This window comes from Cydia fagiglandana, chromosome 18 (genome assembly GCF_963556715.1).
Source record: "Cydia fagiglandana chromosome 18, ilCydFagi1.1, whole genome shotgun sequence".
NCBI lineage: Eukaryota > Metazoa > Arthropoda > Insecta > Lepidoptera > Tortricidae > Cydia > Cydia fagiglandana.
In genome coordinates, this window is record NC_085949.1 from 15,978,259 (window position 1) to 16,003,248 (window position 24,990).

Sequence of the window (24,990 nt, forward strand, 5' to 3'; positions counted from 1 at the left end):
AGACTTCGCTGTCCGTCCGTCCGTCCGTCCGTCCGTCCGTCCGTCCGTCCGTCCGTCCGTCTGTCACCAGGCTGTATCTCACGAACCGTGATAGCTAGACAGTTGAAATTTTCACAGATGATGTATTTCTGTTGCCGCTATAACAACAAATACTAAAAACAGAATAAAATAAAGATTTAAATGGGGCTCCCATACAACAAACGTGATTTTTGACCAAAGTTAAGCAACGTCGGGAGGGGTCAGTACTTGGATGGGTGACCGTTTTCTTTTTGCTTTTTTTTGTTTTTTTTTTTTGCATTATGGTACGTAACCCTTCGTGCGCGAGTCCGACTCGCACTTGCCCGGTTTTTTGTTGTAGGACGGATAAATTTCTGCTTCTTTTATTAACGTAATTCACCTATTGTCGTATTTATACCACATTCAAAAGCTTTATTGCTTGAGCATATAAGGGGAAGTTTGAAAGTAGCACCAGTAACGGAGAAGATGAGCAGGGATGAATGCCATAGGCAAAAGAATGTTAGGGATGAAGGAATTAACATTTTTGACAAAAAACTTTTCCATTCCAAGTGTCCGATTTTTGCTCTCGTGTTTTGATTGATAGTTGGACCACCATAGACATTTTATGGTATTCTTAACTTTCGTGTCTCTTCTGTAGACAAAGCAAAGGAAAAGAAATAAAAGCTCGTTTTTACGCTTCACACTACTTCTGTTTCCTAGGATGGCGGTGTCGTCATATAGCGGCCGCCTCCATACAAAATAATACGACTAAATATAGAGGGAGTAGTATTTTGTATGGAGATGGCCGCTTTATGACGAAACCGCTATCCTAGGAAACCAGAGCTATACAGGCGGCATAAATTTTTTCAGTAGGTTATATATACTTACCTACGAGTAATACTAATAGTGTCGTAAAATGTGACCCAAACTGACACAAATTATAATTAAGTGGAATTGCAATGGTATTGTTTCAGCCTTCTAGACCCAAAACAGTTCTCCTTATAACCTAAAACATAACTTAGAAGACGCTCTATTCCAGACATACAAAGCCTCATTCATAGCAGTTTGCAAAGCCCTTTCACGCACTTCACGACGAAAAGATCCTTCTGCTAGGGATTAGTTCGCCCGGTTACACCCCTGTCATAGCAACCCGTGCCTCATAATAATGGTTCTTAATGCCTTTGTAATAAATATTGTTATACGTGAGATCTTATGTGGTATGAAGATGATTAATAGGGTGAAAACGGGCGTAATCTATGATGTGGTTCATTTCAACAGACTAGACATGAATATTAAGGTACGGTTAGATTAGTAGGTACATGTGGCGAATATGTAGGTATGGATAAAGAGGTCTACATGCTCATGTCTAATTTAACACACTGTCACATATGATTGTATGACAATGAGCAGACATCTTAAATATTATAGCATTTTCGGTGCAGTGGAGTGGTGTTAACGAAATTGGTATAAACAATTTCAACCCTAATGATTAATTAACGTTAATTACCTCTATATTAACCTTAATTAATTACCATTTCAGTTGGAATTATCTATACCAATTCGGTTAACACCATTACGCTGCACCAACAATGCTATATTTACGATGTGTTACAATGAGACAACGCACACGAAATCTACAAATTTAAAACATAAATACGAGCACAAGTGTTTTACACAACAAAACTTTAGATATAGACAGACATATTAAATATCGGGTGGAACAGAAAGAGAGAATTTTATCCACTTGGGGAATTCTTCTTAAAAACTAGAATACAGAATAGAATATGGAATTAGAAACCCAATCTAAAACAGCGTAGAATATTCTTCTTACAAGTCGTCTGATAAGAAAAGCCCTTAATATAATTGTAAACGAAGCTGATTACCATTCAAAATTCCAAGAACGCTTGTAAGCTAAGGGGATTTGGGTAAATGACCAGTATTTTTATCATTACGGCCATGTCATTGTTCAGGAAAACGTTGGGATAATTCAGGTTATCTTAAATCCGAAATTTTCGGCAGACTTTTTCTGCCCTTCGTTGATTTGAAACAACCGTTTTAGCGCTCTTTAGGGTTCTTTAGGGGAAGTATTTTAGTCAGGTTATTTTTACAAACATTTATAATAACTTATTTAATCTTTCACAAATTTTACTCATTATTATTTCGCAGAACGGGACTTAATCGCGTATAATTAAGTTATTTAATTTAGTTTCGAGGACGGCGTTGTCCCCGGGGTTTCGGAGAAGACTGGCTAAAGCTGACATCAACATCTTCTAGCCGCGCGAGTTCAAACTACCCACACTTGGTCTTTTTTACGCGATAAATAATAATTTATACAACTTTCCTTGTTAGTATGTTTGTTAGTGTGGGTCAAATCTCGGAAGATAAAAACCCACTTCCCGATTTTTAGTTGAGCTCAAACAGAGCTTTACCTACATTCATTTTACCTATACAGGGTAACCAAAGCAAATAATTAAAACATAGATTATACTCCTCAAACGGTGACACTTTTACTCAACAAATTTTAAAAATTACGAAGTATTTAGACTTCCTATTTTTCATACAAAATAAATATTATCTTAAATGGACGTCATCGCCATACCTTATCATTTGTGATTGACGTTGCTTGTCACGCCTTAAACATAACAAAATTCGCAATACATTGCGTCTTAGAATAAACTTTAAAGTGTATTCAAAATCAAACCACAAGTTATTTTTAAAAGTTGCTGAACAAATGTTGATTACAGCCTACAGTAAAATTTTTGCTCATAATACAGGCCACACCCGGTATAATATAATTAGGGACTACTCCCTCATCACTTTCGATGACGGTAACCCTAAATAAACAATATGAACGTCAATCGTAAGCCGTAACGCGGCTAGCAAGGCCAAATTTGCCTCAAAATACCTGTAAAATATTCCGTAAACCCTCTTTATGCATTTAAAATGGGACAACAATACATGTCAAGTTAGACACTGGAGCGATAGCAACCTTCGTCCGGATTATAAAAGTCGTCTGAAGCCTCTTGACTGACGCGCGTACAATGGGACCGTGCTCAGAAACACGATTGCCATCAAATTGATTGATTCCTGTTAGCATACAGTTTGTTACAGTAGGATCAGAAACATTTTCAGTGTTTTATTTTACCGAGCATCAACTAGGCAATCTACATAAATAAATAGTATGACTTTGAGATCTGTATGTGTTATCAGATAGGACCTTCAATCGTGCAACTCCATACACCTCGCGCGAGTCGCTCGACTTCAAGTATGGACTCGCGCACGAGAACGCAACTTATTCGATTCAATTACTGTTCAATGTGTCAAAATTTACTGGTATTAGGTAATACTTTAAAGTTTAATTAAACTTTTGGCAGCTTTCTCAAGGAGTAACAGTAACTGTCGCCATAATTAATTTGCATTGATTACTTGATTAGTTCGTCGATTGCGTATGCAACCCGGCCCTACGACTGAATCACTAGGGGCGCTGAGAAAGTATCTCGCAAGATATAGAGAAGATAGATTACCCGACCCTCTCTAACACAGTACAGTTAAAAACCCGGACAAATGCAAGTCGGACTCGCCCACCGAGGGTTCCGTACTTTTTAGGGTTCCGTACCCAAAGGGTAAAACGGGACCCTATTACTAAGACTTCGCTGTCCGTCCGTCCGTCCGTCTGTCACCAGGCTGTATCTCACGAACCGTGATAGCTAGACAGTTGAAATTTTCACAGATGATGTATTTCTGTTGCCGCTATAACAACAAATACTAAAAACAGAATAAAATAAAGATTTAAATGGGGCTCCCATACAACAAACGTGATTTTTGACCAAAGTTAAGCAACGTCGGGAGTGGTCAGTACTTGGATGGGTGACCGTTTCTTTTTTTGCTTTTTTTTTCGTTTTTTTTTTGCATTATGGTACGGAACCCTTCGTGCGCGAGTCCGACTCGCACTTGCCCGGTTTTTATTAGTAAGTATTTGTTGTTATAGCGGCAGCAGAAATACATCATCTGTGAAAATTTTATCACGGCTCATGAGATACACCCTGGTGACAGACAGACGGATGGACAGACGGACAAACAGACAGCGGAGTCTTAGTAATTGGGTCCCGTGTTCACCCTTTGGCTACGGAACCCTAAAAAGGCTGGAAAACAGTTTACCTTTAGGAGCGTAAGTAGGTTCGTATTCGTAGCCTACTGACTGCGCCATGTCAGGCTAATATGTATAAACTTTATTCAAAAATTACTTTATTCATTTTCAGCTACCCACACTGTTGTTATAACCAAGATACCTAGAGTTGCGACGCTCTTATGCTAAGCCTACTAAACCAGTAAAGTGAGTTCAGTTTTTAGCAATAACTTTCGCCATTCATACTGAAATATTCTGGTATCTGCGGAACTTCTTCGTAGGCCATTAATCGGATTGGATTTTTCCCTGTCGAAGCGGCTTTAACACGTGTAACTTGTACGAATTTCACGTTAATTTAACTCTTGGCCAAAGTTTGCTTTGCGGCAAAATTCATCACGGTTTGATTCTTTCTGGGATTTTTGTAATACGAGCAAACAATTTAACGGTAAAACACTTGTTTAAATCACTTAATTTCAACAGGAAAATCGCCTAAAGGATGACTCACGTTAGACCGGCCCGTGTCCGGACCGGAGCTTTCGGCGCATCGTTTTCTATGAAAAGCAACACGTGATCGCCTGTCATGTCATAGAAAAGTAAGCGCCGGTAGCTCCGACCCGGACACGGCCCGTGAGTCATCCCTAAATGAAAGACATGGAAGTCTAGTATGTTATATTTTTTCTTAAATTTATTTCATTAGGTACGTAGATACACGTACCTAAAACAGGTAGCTGTTTTATAATACAACTAGGGACTCCCCCCCCCCCGGCTTCGCACGTAAGTAGCAAATTATACACGTAAACCTTCCTAAAAAATCACTCTATTGATAGGTGAAAACCACATGAAAATCCGTTCACCAGTTTTTGGGTTTATCGCAAATAAACACACAAACATACAGACGCGGCGCTGGACATTATTTTATAAGGTGTAGTGATAATACGTACCTACGTTGTAAGACCGATGCAGCGCTTTAAAGACTGTAAATAAGCGAGACGTGTTTGCATTTGAAATCGACCACCATGCCTGGGAAGCCTTAGCTGAAGACCGTGATGGATGGCGCAAGCGTGTTGTGGAGGGGAGAAGGCTATGCGACCAAGCTTGATTTAATAGCAGAAGGTGTCGCAGAAAGCAAACCGGGACTGGAACCTCAGGTGGCATGAGTTTTCTCTGTAAAATATATGGGAGGTCGTGCCTCTCACAGTCACCAAACCCGTTGTCTAAACAGCAACGCATAAATCGTCTGCAATAGACGGAAAGGCCTGTGATGATGAGTGATGATACAGTATTTCTTACATACGAATACATACGCAAAATGCACGCGCAAAAGATAGCAAAGGAACATCATTTTGATACCGGAATGTAAGCTCGAGTTGGTCTTTTGTGAATGTATCGTGAATTAAGGAGAAGCAACGCCAATTTGCCGCTTCGCATAACTCCTCGCTGATTTATCTGAGAGGGAATACAGACTTCGCATTTCCTTATGTGCATATCAAAACTTACTCGATTATGTACCTTGTTACAATGCGAGAAGGCACATGTTTGAATAAAATGTCTAAGAGTTTGTAGGAAAGAAACGTCATAAATGTAGCCAGTTATCTGAGTTATAGAACCTTTAATCTTTAAAGAGCTAATTGTAAGTTTAGCCAACGAAATGTACCTTACAGTTGAGATATATCGTGATTTAGGATGAACTTTTTACTGAAAAAGTTTTATAATTAATTACTAATCTTTAGTGCCTAGTTTTACTAAATTAAATATGCGTACAAAACACGACAGTTTAAAGTGTCAATTAATTTTTAGAAATACAATTCCTCGCAACAAAATGTACATTGATCAGTCGCAAATTTTAATGGTTTAGGGTTCAAGCTAATTTGGTTATCAATACTAACGATATGAAATGTCCAATGTAAAGTAAACCCTAAATGGCTCAACAATTAAAGTCCGTGACCGTACCAGACGTAGATATATCAACATATGTTACAAGAATTGACGACCGGTCTGGCCTAGTGGGTAGTGACCCTGCCTATGAAGCCGATGGTCCCGGGTTCGAATCCCAGTGGGCATTTATTTGTGTGATGACACAAATATTTGTTCCTAAGTCATGGTTGTTTTCTATGTATTTAAGTATTTATATATTATATATATCGTTGTCTGAGTACCCACAACACAAGCCTTCTCACTTGCTTCAACTCAAGCTTACCGTGGGGCTTAGTCAATTTGTGTAAAAAATGTCCTATAATATTCATTTATTTGTTTATTTATTTAAGAATGTCCATTACGAATATCATGGTCGTTCTTGTCTACATGACAGTGTGATAAAACGATATACGGTCACTTTCAATCGCGTTTTGTTAAACAGTGACGGATGTTTTATCATGTGCATAAAGCCATCTATATAATAGGCCTCCATGCAAAGCTTCATGTCATTTCAGCTTGTCATTTTAAAATGAATGCTTAACTTCATTTGTATTGGAGCCAGCGAAATGATATACATGGAAGTATTCTGTCCGCTCAATTATGACCCAACGCAAACTACCCCGCGATAGGCGGTACTTACAAACTGCTCGATTGGCAATCTCAGTACGACCGAGATGACAGTCAGTGACAAATGGCTAAATTGATTTATAAAAACAACGTTTTTTGTAATTAAAAATATATTCATGTGTCGTGAAGTGCTGCAGAAGTTATTTTAGTTCATACCAAGGACAGTGGAATCACTTTTCACTTGTAGTAAACAAATAACTTCAGTAAAATTTGGAAAAAACATGACTATTTGTTTTCAATACTACCGTGCTAAGCTAAAACGTAACAACTGCATACGACTTTCATAACAACATACGACTTTTTAAATTGCGAGGATAATAGGGATGGTGTTATGCCAAATGAAGTAGACTATTTTATTAACTTGTGTTTGTGTTTGGTTTAGGTATTTTATATATAATTATAAATAAATTCCTTCTTACAGATTTGTATTTTCCTTTTTTATTTCATGAGATGGAGCTATAAAAAAACTACCTAGTTATTTCAAATTAATAATCAAATTTGGTATTGCCATTTTACATTACTTTCCATTCAGATTCCCACAAGATGCTATTCGCAGAGAACTATGGAAAAAAGCGTCCAATTAGAGAGACATGAAATTGAGTGGATGCCTGGCAAGATATCTAGAATGGTGTACTTTCGTTTGGGCCAAATACGTTTCGCCAAATTTCACTTCCCAACAAACTTATCGCAATAGTTTCATTTCCCAAAGAAACCTTTAGCAAATTCCGCAGCCTCCTCTCTATTAGTACCTATGTAAATTGTATGCCATGCAATATTTTGGGACATGTAAGTTATGCTTAATGATACATTTCGGTATACTAATGAATGGGCCAAAAACGTTTCCCAAAGTATCACATCCCAAACTATGTTTCCCAAATTATCATTTCCCAAAAAAATGTTTGGCAAAACAACTTATCGCAAATTTTCAGTTAGCAATAGTCTTTTTTGGCAAGTTATTGTTTAGCAAATAATTACTTAGACAAGTTTCATTTTCCCAAATATTATTTAGTCAAATGTATCATTAAGCATAACTTACATGTCCCAAAATATTGCATGGCATATAATTTACATACCAATAGAGAGGAGGCTGCAGAATTTTATTTGTCTGGTATTTAATTGATCATTACATATACATAGTAAAATGTAACGTCAAAAAAACATTCTTACTGCCAATAATATGTAGTAAATGATCACTAAAATTAAAACTCCATTTTAAGGCGCGGTGTGTAGTAAAATGCGCTATTTTGTAACCATATTTACAGACTTTTACAAGGATTTCATGCATTATTTTCTAGTATGTATAACTTTAGTCCTTGAACTACGTTTTTGCTTGTCAGAAACACAGCGGCTCATTATTTTCTCGATAGAATCTTAAGTTGAAAACATGCTTAAAGCTGTCTTTTGATCCATATTTTAGAAGTACTACGACGAAAATGGATATGAAACTTACCTCATTCGATAGGTTTTAAGTAAATCTTCGTTATTGCTGGTCTTTTTATTGATACGTTAATCTTTTCATTCATAATTTTATGAATTCAACTTTTGCCTACTAAATTGCACCCTACGCGGCAATACCTTGCGCCCATTCCCCGCGCCAGTACGCCCGTGGCCACTGCCAGCATCGGACCTATGCTAGTTTAGTGGACGTTTCATAAAATGGGTATTCACTGTATAAATATGCAAATATGTTATACACACAATGTTTTTCAACATACTTACGAAGAAAAGCAAAATAATTCTTAATTACTGTGATATTTCAGACATTCGCCCGTCATATTGTCATTTTATAACAAGTTGGGAAGCAAAGGCACACACCCATCTAACCAATCCGGAATTCAGTCATTGATAAATTGTGTAAACATATTTTATTAAAGGCTATTAAATTAATCAAATTGAATCATTTTTATAAACATATGTGTACGGATTTCAAATACCTATGTGGGAGTGTTTAGTGTATGGTGGTAACCATTTCACCGCTTTTAGTTTCCGAGTTACCTACATGCGTTTTAAGAGAAGTGGTCGAAAAATGCCTAAAATGGTTTTGTGTTTAATATAAGCACAACACTAAAGCAGCACGCCAGAACTCCTTTCAACTCTGAATATAGAAATAAAAGGCGCAAGGATATTATATGTATCCAAACAGTACAAAGAAAACACATTTTTTCATCTAGATTTTTTGTCTTTTTAGGTCCACTTTTGAACAACAGGCTAAATGCAATACTAGACGTATACCCACTAAGCTATGCTTGTTGTAAGAATACTCTACGACGCGCCCTTCAAAAAATGACGTACGATGATACAGAGAACCTACTAATAGTCGTAAAATGATTACCTAATACTGTTCTGTGATTTTTAATACTTAAGAACCTACTTCTTTGTTAAGGCGATTACAGTTATTTTGTGTAATAAATATAGTTCATAAGTGAATAATTAAAAATAAATAAATTTAATATTGTCCTTCGCTGCCTGAAACACAGGGAATCCTAGTTCAGGCATCTGTAAAACACGTGTCTCTATGTAAATTCTTAGTCTTTAAGAACAACCATTGTACTATACTTTTTTCAATAAATTATTTGTATTTGTATTTGTATTAGGTAAGGTAGAAGTACTAGTGCTCGACGCTGCACTAGTATTCGACATGGGTATAGTGTGTAGCTTTCAAATAGAGCTCGACGGCTAATCCTATTGTCTATTGTTAAGTAAAACTGCTCGTGCCACGTGCCACAACCACCTGCATAAAAAATACGTACTTCGGTTACTGAGTGCCGGCGAGTCGAACGCTACAGAACCAGTCTAAAATGTGTCATCGAGATGCGTAACAAAGGCGCGTTATCGGAGAGCGCACCTACACTGGTTTTTTGAGCGTTGGCCTAGCCCGCGCTCAGGTCCCAAATAAAATAATTAAGACCCTTTTTTGCAGGTAAGTAGTAAGTAGTAGCACGTGCGGTTTTACTTAACAATAGACAATAGGATTAGCCGTTGAGCTCTATTTGAAAGCTACACACTATACTTTATGTCAAAGTAATATAGGTTAAATTTGAACGGCGACGATCTTTCTGTATTCAAATTTAATTCTTGTCACTTTGACATAAAGTGGCCGTGTCGAATACTAGTGCAGCGTTGAGCACTAGTACTTCTACCTTATTTCCGCCAAGTCCGTACCGTGCTATATGGAAATTAATTTCAAAAAATGCTGTTTTTATATACCACACTGGTGGCAAGCAAGCATACGACCCGCATTCACCATAGCCTATGGACGCCTACAGCTACGGGGATGTGACCTATCATGCCAAATGTTGATTGATTTTATACAAAATAAAAGTCCTAATATATAAAATAAGCTTTCATAAGTAATAGTTACTGATTTTTAAAAAGCGATTTTCAATCAAAAGACATGTCAAGATCGCTTACCTTACTTTTAATGCTAAAAAAAACGAACTACAGTATTCTTCCTTATTTTCAATACCTACTTGCCCGAAATTGACTTCTAGAATTAGACCAAGTCTACGACGATTTTGATTGCACACGCAGTGCAAGTGTTAATCATAATTTCATAAAGGTTTGTCGTTGAAAATAACACTTGCACTGCGTGTGCAATCAAAATCGTTGCAGAATTTTCTTGGTCTAACTCTATTATATTTTTAAGGTAAGGAAGTACTAATTTCTGTCTCATAATAATTGTGTATAATTTGATTAAGTTCTTAGTTTGTCGGGGTATACTCTCATATTGTATATAATTTCATTAAGTACTCATTAAAATACGAATTTGCTAATAAACCTTATTCGATATTAATTGCCGGAAAAAATCCCGGAACTGACAAATCAGAATATTCAGAATACCGATGGCGCCAGAATAAGGATGTAGACGTGCTGCGCGGGAATGGTGCGGCGGGGCGCGCGGGGCGCCCGCCCGCCTGTTCTACCACCCGTCTGCTTCACCCCCTCGGAAACGTAAAACTCAAATATAAGAGCGCCTTAATGTAAAATGATAACCAAATTTGTTACATCTTGCTATTCTATTAAAGCAAATAACACCAAAGTAATCATTGTAACCCAAAAATAGTAAATAACCACCAATATGTAAACCACATTTTAGTTTAATATGTCATGCAAATTCTTTACTTCTCGTTATTCTATTAAATTAATTAATCCACTTTGATGACCTTTTTCTAGTACATAGTATTTCGTTTCTGTAAGGACCGCAGTTCTAACCTAACCTAACCCACTTTTCTAATAGCATTTCGATTCTGTGAGGGTCACAGTTCTATTCTAACTTAACCTAACCCACTTTTCTGATAGCGGTTCCGTTTTGTGAGGATCGCAGTTCAAACCTAACCGAACCCACCCAAATTACGTAGAATTTAACGTACCTATATTAGCATTACAAAAAGTACTTTAAATAGAGATGCCTGTTTGTCAAATTTGCGAAGTGACAATTTTGACCAAACATCTTTTTGGAATATAATATTAGACAATAAAAAACGTTTGCTAAATAAGTTTTTGTCCTAATAAAATTTGACAAAGTAAAATCATGCCAAATGATTATTTGACCAAATAAATTACATGCGAAGTGTCACTTTGCTAAAGGTTCTTTGGGAAATGAAACGTTTACGATAAGTTTGTTGGGAAGTGAAATTTGGCGAAAAGTATTTGGCCCAAACGAAAGTACACCGCGCGAACGGCTGTGGTCCCATACAAAATTTTCATTTTGCACCTTTTTCTACTGACAAACTTGCTTGACCGGCTATATACATATAAAATATTCTGAACTGAAAGTGGGGATTTATTGTGACTCCGCCTGTTCAAATATTTTTGACCCGATTCTTGTACCCATGTAAATTTTGCAGACTGTATAGCCAGTCCGATTTCTAAGATCAAGTTCGCCATACATTTACTGTGGCGTACTTGATCTTAGAAAAACGGACAGACTATACCTGAACGTGACTTCGCACTGCCATACAGATAGATAATAAAATATACAAAATACTTATTATAGCGGAATACATTTATACAACAATGATATATATTTACTTATGTTGAGTTAGTCTGTCATGTCATTTTAACTAGTTATCTTTTAATCTGCATTAAATTATTATACGTGAATTATTTGACTGGTTCTTCACTGTATGGCATAAACATCCCTGTCCAAGTCATATTCTAATCAAATATGAACCGCGAACTCTAAGCGGCCAGTACGTACAGCAAGAAGGTTATTAGCGGATTAATGTCGCTGATTGGTAGTTATTGACATTATATGCATTTCATCTACACTTAGCTATGTACCATTAGAGTAATAAAGATGACTCTTATTTTGTTTACCAGCTTTGATTACAGGCTCTGTAAACGCGTCGTCCTATTTGAATGTAGGCGTAATTGTGTATGTGTGCTAATTTGGCCCGAGAATTTGAACGGTAATGTTCCTAAAGGCGGTTTCCATACTAAATATATGCGTTCACTGATTGGAGCGGCTTTTGGCGGAGGGTCCATGAAACTCTTTTTAAATATTAAAAAAGTAATTACTTAGACTTATATTGACCGGAATATAGACCGCGATTACCTTTTGTATTGTTTTCGAGCCCCCGGTAATCACGGTCCATCTGCCGCATTCGAACTTCAAGATATTCACAAGACACGACACGTACTAGATCCATTCTAGATACGTTATAGTTTAGATATCAACTAGTTCTCTTTTGCAGCGCAATCGGGCAACCAATGTCACTTTTACGTCAGATAGAGTAAGATATCTATTAGATGTGAATTGGATCTCTAAGTCATCGTGTGGAAATCGTTCAAGAGTATCTCCAGAATCGCGCAAATGTCAAATTTGACAGGTTAGATCTTAAACATATCGCTATCGTATCTTGGTGATGTCTAAAAGATATCTAATAGATGTCTATTTTAAAATCCGAATGGGCCCCATATCATAATCAAGGCCCCGACGGAAGACCAGCGCTGGCCCAGCCAAGCTAGCATCATGCTGAGTCGGGATTTTCATCATGCTGAGTCATTTCGTGGCTTATATGTTAAGTCATACGTGTTGTTTTCTTCTTTTAGGGCCCGATTCGGCTTTTGAAATAGACATCTATTAGCAAACATCGGATTCTTGGGACGGGACGGGATCCCTATCCGTCATACAATTTGCCCCCAAGAATCCGATGTTTGTCTATTAGATATCTTTTAGACATCACTAAGATACGATAACGATATGTTTAAGATCTAACCAGCCAAATTTGACATTTGCGCGATTCTGGAGATACTCTTGAACGATTTCCACAGGATATGACTTAGAGATCCAATTCACATCTAATAGATATCTTACTCTATCTAACGTAAAAGTGACATTGGTTCCCCGAATTGCTAATCTAAACTATAACGTATCTAGTACGTGTCGTCTCTCGTGAATATCTTGAAGTTCGAATACGGCAGTTATTTTGCCTGAAATCGCTATCTATTCTCTATATCTCGGTTGATATGTCTAGTGAAACTAACCATGAATCATCCAAGTTACTTAGAAGCTTAGAACCAACACAGTAATCAAGTAATCACAAAAGAACAGCCGCTGACAACTAGAAATTAGCTTAAATATAACAAAGACGTAGCGGTTCTTTACACAAAATTAGTGGTGACATGCCATCCTAACTTCAACTTTATTTCATGTCTAATAAAGTCCAGAATAGAAATTCTCAGTTTTGTCACTATAATAGTTTTGCTAAAGTAAACCAACACATGTCGACCTAGATTAGCTTGTAAAATACTAATTTTCGACCTAACAAGCAAACTTTTGAACATATATCCAGTGTTTTATGTAGACACGGGCTATTACTTTGCTTATATCTGCTTTGAGAGTTGTGTTAGGGAAATTTTGTGTCGTGAAAATAGTTGTAGGTACTGTGAAGTGCCGTAGCATGCCCGAATATTCAATATGAAGTACCTACCCATAGCCACATATAAATAATAAAAAAAAAATTGGGAACATCTTACACAGATCAACCTAGCTCCAAACTAAGCAAAGCTTGTACTATGTGTGCTAGGCGACGATATACATACTTATATATCAATTTTTTAACAAGCAGATACGTCTGCGAGCGATATTCCAAATTTTATATTAAAGGAAAAAATTACCCCACCCCAAAAGGCGTGTTTACATAAAGAAAGGAATGGAAAGATTTGCGATGTCGTGGTAGGCTTCCGTAGCTCAATTGGTTAAGAGCAACACACGGATTGTGGAGGATGCGGGTTCAAGTCCTGCCGGAAGCGTAAATTTTTCCATTTTTTCCTTTAATATAAAATTTGGAATACTTATATATATAGAAAACACCCATGACTCAGGAACAAATATTTAGTCTTCATCACATAAATGACAGGCCGATATCGTCCGGCAGCCTGTTAGTCAGTGGTCGGCTTTAAAGCAGTAAAAACTATACATACTTATAGTAATAACACAATAGTTAAATTGCTCTTTGACTGGCATGATATTGTGACTACAGCGAATTATTTGCTATTTAATCAATTGTAAGCGGTATCATGTTGAAGCCTCATGATAGTCATGATATACAAATATGTATTGGTAAAATAAGTACATTTTACTAGTCATTTGATGCCAAGTCAAGTGAATTGTTAATAGTCATGATGTGAAATAGATACGGCGGTATTCGAACAAAGCTTATAAGGGGTCTCAATTGTTTCCCAAATAGTTTTAAGTCATAATGTATTGTTTGTCCGAATTTTCGTTAGTCATAATTGGTTGTTCTCGGAAAAGCGTAACTTTTCAGGATTGCCATAAAACAAACCTAACCAAACCTAACCTATCTATAGAATAACTTTACCATAATCCTGAAAAGTTAACGGTTTCAGTTTTATGACTAACGATAATATGACAAACAATACATTATGACTTAAAACTTTATGGGAAACAAAGGGACCCCGCTTAAAGATGTTAGTGATACGATACCGATATGTCAATGTCAAAAGTGACGTTTTTGGTTGCAGGAATGTCACTTTTGACACTGACAGGTCGGTATCGTATCGCTGTGATATCTTATAAGCATTGTTCGAATACCGCCGTATCTATTAGTTTAGTAATAATCTAGAGGTATAAACCTCTAAAAATGTATCTTGAAACGCGTTAACTATTATTTAGTTAATACCCGACGTGGCTATGTAAGCTCCAGCTATCACTTAACTAAAAGCAACTATTGAACAACGGAAATACTCTACGAGCACACTTTTGACATTGCCGAAACATGGCCGAAATCATCATAAATTGGATGGAAGTCGTGCCTGAATAAATGCATAATTGAGTTATTTTTACTCATTAGTAAACATAGGAAACAAAAACATTATTGTGGCTTTATGCAATCAGAATGCTTTATTTAAGCGACATGAATTAATTAAATACTATATGGGTAACATCTATTAACAAACCGCAAGCGCTGTTCCATATTAAATCTGATATTGTGATATTTAGCACGATACACAGTAGTTAAAGGCACAATACTATATCGTTGTTAAAGTCATTTTTGATAGGTAGTCCCGATAGGTTAGTTTAAACGCCAGTAGGTACAGTCACCAACAATACACAACGAAGGCCGCAAAAATATCTGACACGATCTTATTTGAGAGCCATAAGAGCGGTGTCACATATTTTTGCGGCTTTCAAAGAGTAACATATTGTTGCAGGTGATTGTACCTAGGTACCACAGTTGCTCCTTATGCCCACGATTTGACATTTCATAACGGGTGTGGCCTGTAATATGAGCAAAAAATGAAACTGTAGGCTCTACTCCTCATACTGACCAACATTTGTTCAGCGACTTTTAAAAATAACTTGTGGTTTGATTTTTAATACACTTTAAAGTTTATTCTAAGACGCAATATATTGCGAATTTTGTTACGTTTAAATGCGTGACAAGCAACGTCAATCACAATGATATGGCGTGGCGATGGCGTCCATTGAAGATAATATTTATTTTGTATGAAAAATAGGGAGTCTAAATACTTCATAATTTTTAAAAGTTGCTGAACAAAAGTGTCACCGTTTGAGGAGTACAATGTATGTTTTAATTATTTGCTCGTGTTACAGGCCACACTCGGTATATACCTAAGTGTACAGTAAGTAGATATTTGTATGCAACGGGCCTTCTGCGTCCAATAGTTTTGTAGCTCATGCATAATTAACACAGTCGACTGATATACTCGTAGTAAACGGCTTCCATTAAGTGTTCACCAAATCCGGTCGTGTTGTCTAGAGGTTGACACGTGATAATAATATTATGAAACTACACAACGGGACTTAATCGAAATTCAAAAAAAAAAATTCAAGGAAGTTTATTTACAAATTTAGGTAATATACAAAAATATAACTATATCCGTCAGAGACCAAACTAGGCTGAGCCTGTATCTTGGCCATCTGATCTGCGAGTGTGGTTATCAATGTACAATTTTACCTTTAAGATAGGTGACTTGATAGTTAAATCTCTGAAACTAAACAAAAACAACCTTATATCTACTCGTGTATAATATAACTATAGCTAGACTTATGGAATGACAATTGTTCCCGTATTTAAGTTTTAAGATTTACCTCCGACGTTTCGAGGACGGTTCGTGGTCTCCGAGACCGCGGGGACAACGCCGTCCTCGAAACGTCGGAGGTAAGTCTTAAAACATAAATACGCGATTAAGTCCCGTTGTGTAGTTTCATAATGTTAAATAATCGTGAAAGTTTAAATCAGTGTTTTGATAATAATATTGTCGGTAATCTAGTATAAAGTAAGGTTCCTAAATAAAGAACTATACAAAACTATATCTAATAATATATAGGTCAAGGTGACCGCACAATATTAATTTGATGGAAAGAAACGTCAAATAAAACGACTCCATGTTACGTAAAGTCCTACCCAAGCTTTCATATAGACGAAATAGCCACAAATACAAGTAAGCAAATGTAAAGGCTCATGTACGCTGAACCACACAATAAATAATAGTACTAGGTAAAGTCTATTTCAATAGAACTTGCTAACTATGTAAACAAACCGCCATATTGAAATTGTCTCTGAATGATGAATTTACTAGTGATGGGCAAGACTCCTACTTACTACATTACTAATGTCAAACCACATCGAATAATAAAATACCAAAAGTAAAAAACAAGTAGGTAGTTACTTATTTTTAATTTGTTTAATCACGATCAGAAGACAAATTAGTACTGAAGAATGATGTATTGATGTATTTTATAAACGCGGCGGTAGGTACAGATGCTGGGTTGGGTAGTGTGTAGCGGGTTTATATCACAAACTTTAGTCACAACACTACCCATCATAGACAATTGTAGAATTTAAAAGAAACAAAACCGTCATTCCATCAGGTCCTTATAACCTATAGTTGGTCAAGCAGATCTTGTCAGTAGAAAAAGGCGGCAAATTTGAAAAATGTAGGCGCGAAGGGATATCGTCTCATAGAAAATTTGAATTTCGCGCCTTTTTCTACTGACAAGATTTGCTTGACCATCTATAACTTATGAAACCATTTTAAATTTTTAATTAAATATCCAAGATACAGTTATATTTTACGTAACAAATCGTTTCAATAGTGTATGTGTGTATGGTTTCAATGGTATTTGATGAGGTGGTGTGAAAATTCAAAGAGAAACAGTGATAAAACAAAGTTACGTTGTTTGTTTACATAGTTAGCAAGTTCTATTGAAATAGACTTTACAGAACACTCACTCTCTAACAAAACGCGTCTGTCACGATCAGCACAGATATGGCCGCTAGGTGGCGACAGCGCCACGCGCGGCTTATGGCAAACCCCAAAATTGGGGTCGAACGGATGTACTTTTAGCTACCTGTAGCAAAGCGACGAAATCGCAGAGTGAGCCACGCCTGGCTGAACTTAGTTCTAAACCTCGTGTGCATGCCATAAAAATATCTGAACTATAACAGATGTCAATAGAGTACAATGTTATAACTGCTATACATATATGACTCCGTATGAACTAGAGGATTGAGCGTTTTAGTAAGTGGAAGTTTACGTCATTAATTTGTATGTAATTTGGCAGTAAAATGTATATTATACTTGAAGTAAACTAATATGAAACACAAATTAAATTGAGCACGAATAAAAATTGTCGTCTCGACCCCCGTAGTTTTTTAAGAAAAACAAAATTACATCTTTGTTTTGCTTATACATTTAAATACGTTACATAATACGCGTAGGTATTTGGGAACAACTTGAAGGGAGATACTAAATTGATGACAGTATTACGTGCTTGCTAGAAAATTGCGTTTTTAGCACAAAATAAAAATAAACGCATCAAATCACTTCGTCTTCTTAAGCAGGCCACTGACGAGCCTTCCAAATGGATGCCGTTTCAATGATTCATCCAAATGGACGGCATCCTAATATTAAACATTTTTGACATACACGGACCGATTTTGGATTGCAGCCACGCTATTTGGACTGTTGGAAGGCTCGTCAGTGGCCACCTTTAGTTTGAAAGCGCAAGATGGAGTTTCATATTCTGTCAGTCAGTTTGACACCAATAATGCGTTCTATGGCTCTCTGGCAAACTTTAAGGGTCATCTACGGTAAACAATTGAATACATTTTCGAATGTCATTTAAGTTTTTACACATGGTGTGTCATTGCCAGCGTAAACACAACTTAACATGTCCTCTCCGTCCCAGCGAGAAATAAAACGAAATCTGCTGAAATTGCACGCAACTTTCCTCTTTCATTCGTCACCACAAACAAGCGGCGCGATTCGGGAAATGAATTAGAGATTAACCAATAGATAAAGATATTATCTTTACTATTTCATGAATTTTAGCTCTAGCTTTCTTTCAGTGAATCTCTAATTCATTTCCCGAATCGTGGCGCCAGCCGCCATAAGGTACCTTTTGTCTTGGAACGTCACATATCTTTACTATACAGGGTGGAAAGGCACGACGATCCTTCCCGGAAGTATTAGGTCGTTTAAGTGATACAAAGCAGATTGGTAATGGTAAGAATAGTTAATTGAGTAAAAAATAAAAATACCAAATTTTCTACTTTTTAACTGTTGTGATAACCCTATAGCATGTGCACATGACGGCTAGGTTAAGGATCTCCGTCGGGAAAGCTCGGGACTTTACGCTTTTTTCCGATCGTTGACAAAATCTCAATGATGTATGAATGACGCATAAATGACAAATAAATCAAATGAATGCAAAAATATTACAAACAATTTTATTACTTCCTTAGATAATTACTTTTTGCCAATATTTAACACTATATTCTCTTCACATACGGTTTTCAAATGTACCTCCGTGTCTTATAATGTACGCCGCAGCCCGCACCCGAGCCCGCGCACATTGTCCATGCGATAGTGTATGCTCTTCGTCATTTTCCCTCCGCAGATTGTCAAAAGCAGCAATTAGCCTTTAATGTCTCATTTCGTCCGCAGTTTCACATTCCGTTTGGTACACCATATCTTTTACACAGCCCCACAAATTTAAATAACCACGAGCATCTAACAACGGCATTTTTATTTGAAGAATATGACATTAGATAAGTAAAGTTCAATGACAATTTAATTTCAAACATCAGACGTCTTTCCTACCACGCAAGAAGGTTTGTTAGTTAGGTACATATTTAAGAAGTATTTATTCTTGATTTATTCTTAGTATTTCATTTTTGCAAGTTCATTTGGTGCATCAAACACTTGTACTTGTATTTTTTTATTATTTTAGATAGTTTCCAATTATTCGAAAATAATTTGTGAAATATGTTAAGAAACTAAAACCTTTTTATCAGTCAAGGAAACCAGAGATATTTGTAAGCCGATTGCGTACTTTTGAGCGGTTGTCAATGTCACAATTTGAACTGTCGTTGTAAACAACGTTGTGGTTAGTAGTATTAATATTAAGGAATAACATAAGTTCTACTTCATTTAAGTATTGCACAAGTGGAACCACTAAGAAAGCGAAAATCCTGCAACGATTCTTACCGTGGTTGTGAGCAGACCTAAGAATAGTTGGATGGCAACAAATTTGTACAATTTCCTGTCGTATACTGATTGTTTACAAGTAAGTTCATTGACCCTGTCACCTGTTAGGGTTAGAACAAAGTAGTTTTTTGCATGGATGTTTAAAAGGCCATAATTTAGAAACGGTTGCCCATATTAACATAGTTTCTATGGAGAAAATATAGAGCTTAGGCTAAACAATCCGCCTTTTGCGGAAAGGATCGTCGTGCCTAGTATCTAGTTAATCTCTAATTATTACCTGTTTTATAATGTTAATACATTTAATAATGTAAAAAAAGTAATGTTTAAGGTTTACAGCGATAAAGATTTTATTTAAAGAAAAAAAGAAAATTCATTTCCCGAATCGAGCCGTTAGTCCATGCTCTAGGAACGAAAGAGCCTATATTGTATAAATGACTAATGGATGTTACGACTTTTTAGTTTTGAGTGAGTTGTTTTACCGGGTGTGGCCTGTAACATGAGCAAAAAATTTAACTGTAGGCTGTACTCCTCATACTGACCAACATTTGTTCAGCGACTTTTAAAAATAACTTGTGGTTTGATTTTTAATACACTTTAAAGTTTATTCTAAGACGCAATGTATTGCGAATTTTGTTATGTTTAAGGCGTGACAAGCAACGTCAATCACAATGATATGGCGTGGCGATGGCGTCCATTGAAGATAATATATATTTTGTATGAAAAATAAGGAGTCTAAATACGTCATAATTTTTAAAAGTTGTTGAACAAAAGTGTCACCATTTGAGGAGTACAATCTATGCTTTAATTATTTGCTCGTATTACAGGCCACATCCGGTATATTATTGTCATTTTTGTAGCGGTCATTCGTCACCATAAGCAAGGTCTATGCTCTGGGAATGAAAGAGCCTATATTGTATAAATTAATATGGGTGTTACGACTTTTTAGTTTTGAGTTGGTTTTCTTATTTATCATTATTGTCATTTTTGTGGAGGTGTAAAGTCTCGGAGTAATTAACAATGGAGCCGCCATTGACAGGCGTTCCCCTCTGTCGAAAATAGGCGGCCAATGGTCAACCACATGTCAACCATATGTATGGACTGACGTTTATCTGACATGACGTACCTATACATTTGATGTTCCCCTCCCCCGCAAAAACGGCAGACTATTTTGTACCGAAAATTTTAGACATGGCGTCTCCATTGGTTATATCATCCAAGTGTAAAGTAGATCGATTATAGTTTGTTTTGTGATAATATGAACATAATAGTTGTTTTGTTGTCGTAAAAGATTAATGGAATGGAGTTATTCATAAACCCCTTAGGTACTGACCTGAATAAGCTAAGAATCGTTTGTCTTTATCTGTTATTTTGACTTATGTATTTGTAAGAAAGGGATATAACATAGTTTATTTTAACTAAATCAGGCCCGTAAAGTTTTATTCATGAATAAGTGGGTAAGTTTTTATTGAATGGGGGGAAATCATTACCGTACAAGTATATATAGGTCATACCTACACAAACGTATCTAGTCCCACAGCCAGCTCAATAAGACTTATGTTATGGTTATGGGTACTAAATAGACAACGATATACCTATATAATATAATGTAGATGTCGGCGGCCGATCGTAAGATCAGGCAGATCGTAATTAAATGTTCCTGTGTAATGTTTTGACGATAGTCACATTAAATCAATATATAGGTAGCCTAACGAACCTATTAGGTTGCTTCAGAGGCCCGAAGGGCAAACTGCCCAGAAATAGGAGCCCCGCGTAGCGGGGCTCCGTCGACTCAGGGAACGAGTCAGAGAATTTCACGTTTCACGATATGCCTAGGAAGTTCACGATATGCCTAATCTTACGATCGGCCGCCGACATAGACATATCGATTACCCTAGGAGCCCATTTGAATGATGAATTTAATTCATCAAACAAAATACGCACCTAGGTGTTGTTTTTCGATACAACCGAGGCGTTGGACAATAATATGATTACAAACTCCACACCAACTCGTATATCATACAAATACAAATAAAGCAATCAATAATAACTTTTTATGACTCTGAATTATTACATTACATTACGGCCATTAGAGAAAGTTTCACCAGTCACTTAGCGATGTAATAATAAACGCCATTAAAAACGAGAATACCTTAATATTAACCTTTTTATGACTATTATAAGGGCTTTATTCGGCAAAGCATTAATAGCATTAAACAGTGGGCGGTGGAAGTAATCTTTATAGTAATTATTATTAGAGGTCGCTTTTGGAAAAATCCTGCCTCGCACACAGTGGCGTAGCTAGCATGGGTGGCACCCGGTGCGGAAATTGTGGGTGTCACCCCAAAATTCATTCAAAATTGTAAAATATATTTAAAAAGAGTAATTGTAATTTATGTTAAATAGCTCAGGATTTACTCCATCGCTTTCATTTTACATGATTTTACGAATTTTTATAGGTTGCACTACTGATGTTCACGGTCGGGTGTCACCCCTAAATGGCTACTACGCCACTGCTCGCACAGCTAAACTGTGGAATGATCTGTCGCCTGCGGTATTTCCGGACCGATACAACCTTGAAGGACCTTCAAGAAAAGAGCGCATTCCCATCTTAATTCTGCTTATAATCATATTTTTATACACCACAGCATAGGACTATTAATAAATGAAACTGAGTAGTAGAAATTATTTTAACTCCTAGTTTTATAAGTATTAGTTACATTTTTAAGTAATTTGATTTTAATTTTAGTTTAGTTTTTAAATGTTTAGTTTATAGTTAGTTTTAATGATTTTTTTCCTTGTTTTGCTATATGCTTGTTGTTGCTTGTGCTTTATCAAATCAGCCCCGACATGTATTTTACGCGAGATTGTAAAAATTACAAATATAAAAAATACGAGAACTCCTAGTTATAATTTACTATTAAAATCATGTGTAATCAATGTACTTTGATTTATATTAATACCTACTACTGACACACAGGTCAACAGCCTTACTAAACCTGTAATCTAAAATGGTAGTATAAATACCAGTTTTTTATAAACATAATACCTTTTTCTATTGATAAAAAAGCTTGCCAGAAGCACGCAATAACGCAATTTGTGTTCCATAAGAGTTACTGAATTGACTAATTTCTCGTGAACTCGTAAATTACGCTTATTTTCCGTAGAAACTCGCGATATATAAAGTTTTGTAAAAGTTTGCTGTTATCAAAAGGTGCGAAATGAGTTTTATTTGTGTGTGGCCTCGGCCTTCTGAGTACCCATACTTATACCCCGTAGGTCAAAAACGTTAATATCGGCGCCTTTTATCTTAACATTACAAGTCAAGTTAAGATAATTATAATTAGACATTTATAATGGTGCATCCACACCTCAGTTAACTTAGGTAGATGTGTAACAACTATGGAGCATCGCTTTGCAACAGTTAGTAACTAGGTAAGTAAGTTACCTAATTAATTGTGTGTGACATTCACTGCTACATTATACAGTGTGGAAAGATAAGTCGGGCCCTGGAGGGAAACTACCTTAAATCCTTAAGCTGGCTCATTTTACTTAAAGGAAACATTCGTTTATTTTTAAAAAGAAATAAAACTGCATTCAACGTATTTGAAGTGCTAAATATTAGATTGTATGGATATTTTATACGACAGACGAGCGTAAGACCTAATGTTTCTTGGAGAAATGTTATCATTAACATTAAATGTATCGACTAGTAGAATAAAATTGCGACTTATTATTTTTTGGGATTTTTAGTCGGTTCGAGTTCCGGGCGAGGAAAGTGAGTTTTAGAAAATATTTGAATGCAGATTTGTTTCTTATTAAAAATAAAGGAATGTCTCCTTTAAGTAAAATGAGCCAGCTTAAGGATTTAAGGTAGTTTCCCTTCAGGGCCAGACTTATCTTTCCACACTCACACTGTATACTGCCGCGATCTTTCAATACGTCACTCATTATACCATGGCATGTCCATTCTGTTAAGGTGCAGTGAGTTCAGAAAACGGAGTTTTTTAAAAGCCGTAGCTCTTTTTTGGATCACAATACGGCTGCCATACATTCAATTAGCAAACTTGAGGGCTTTTTCTAGTGAGTGGAGGGATTAGAATCCTAAGTTTTTGACTTTTGCTCGATAGAAAACGATCACGAACATAGGTCTAAAACGGACTTTAAAGATTCGTAACAATTTGTGCACAAAAGATAGAAATATGAAAACTGCTTCTATGTACGCGCAATTGTATGCTTGAACGACTACCAGGATTACTTTTTTTTTTAATTTCACATTCACTAAATAAGTTCGAAAATATGATATCAGCGGTTCCGTGCACGCAACTTCTTTGATCAGATGCCCGCTGGGCTCGGATCAAAGCACACGTATCGCGAATTTAATTAGAATGACAGTTGGTTTTCGCATTTATTTCGACATTAAGTCATATACATATACGAAAAAGTATACCAGTAGACAAATAGTATTTAAAAAAACAGGGTAAATAATTATCATCACATGGAGCTCGAGTCTCATCTTAGATTTGATTTGTTGGGGCATAATGGTTGAAAAACGCAGTAAACTATCTTAAAACAATACGATTCCAATATCATTTAAGTAATTTGCTCCTTGAAACCCGGCTTAGAATGAAAAAAGTTTGAAGACTCATACTTATTGATTGGAATTAATTTTCATTATCCTGGTATTAATATTGCATACCTATTTGACGTACTTTTGTACGTCAACGTCAATGAACTGTGATGACAATGTTGTGATCTTGTATTTATGTTAGAGAACTTTTGATCTTCAAATATTACCTATTAATACGCAACATTATGTAAATATTTCGTGTACTACTTGAAAATCGTGCAGTGGTACACCTATTTTGTTGCTGTGAGGTCCGTCTAAGATAGATGTATAATGCGGTTACGTGCTGTTCTGCAAACCTTCATGAAATCAAGAATAAATAAACGGCTATGGTCTAGCCTCAGCGAGTTTTTGCGGCTTGTGAGGCCGAGATATACATTATACATACTGGCCTACGAGGCTTACAGCCCAAAACCACTGCGGTGCCTGGTTTGTGATTGCCTATGTATCGAGTGTTATACTAATTTACTATAAAATAAAACAAAGTTTTCGTTCAATGATATTCTGTGCATATTTAATTTTATACCTCGTCGATGACAAACAAGCATACGGCCCGTCTGATGATAAGCAATCTTCGTAGCCTTTGGATGCCTGCAACTCCATGCGCGTTGCCGAGTCTAACACTCCGCACCCCTCGTTGATAACTGGCAACCATACTCACCGGCAGGAAGGACACTATGAGTAGGGTCTAGTGCTAGTGTTATTTGGCTGCAGATTT

The 24,990-nt window shown here is 36.4% G+C and overlaps 1 protein-coding gene and 1 non-coding gene across 6 annotated transcripts in view; one reads left to right on the forward strand and one right to left on the reverse strand.

Moving 5' to 3' along the window:
- LOC134673397 (sodium/calcium exchanger 3) overlaps positions 1 to 24,990 on the reverse strand; it is a 217,329-nt gene that overhangs the window by 107,501 nt on the left and 84,838 nt on the right. The window lies entirely within an intron of this gene.
- Trnas-gga (transfer RNA serine (anticodon GGA)) lies at positions 13,849 to 13,921 on the forward strand. The gene has a single exon. It is a non-coding gene; the product is annotated as a tRNA-Ser (tRNA).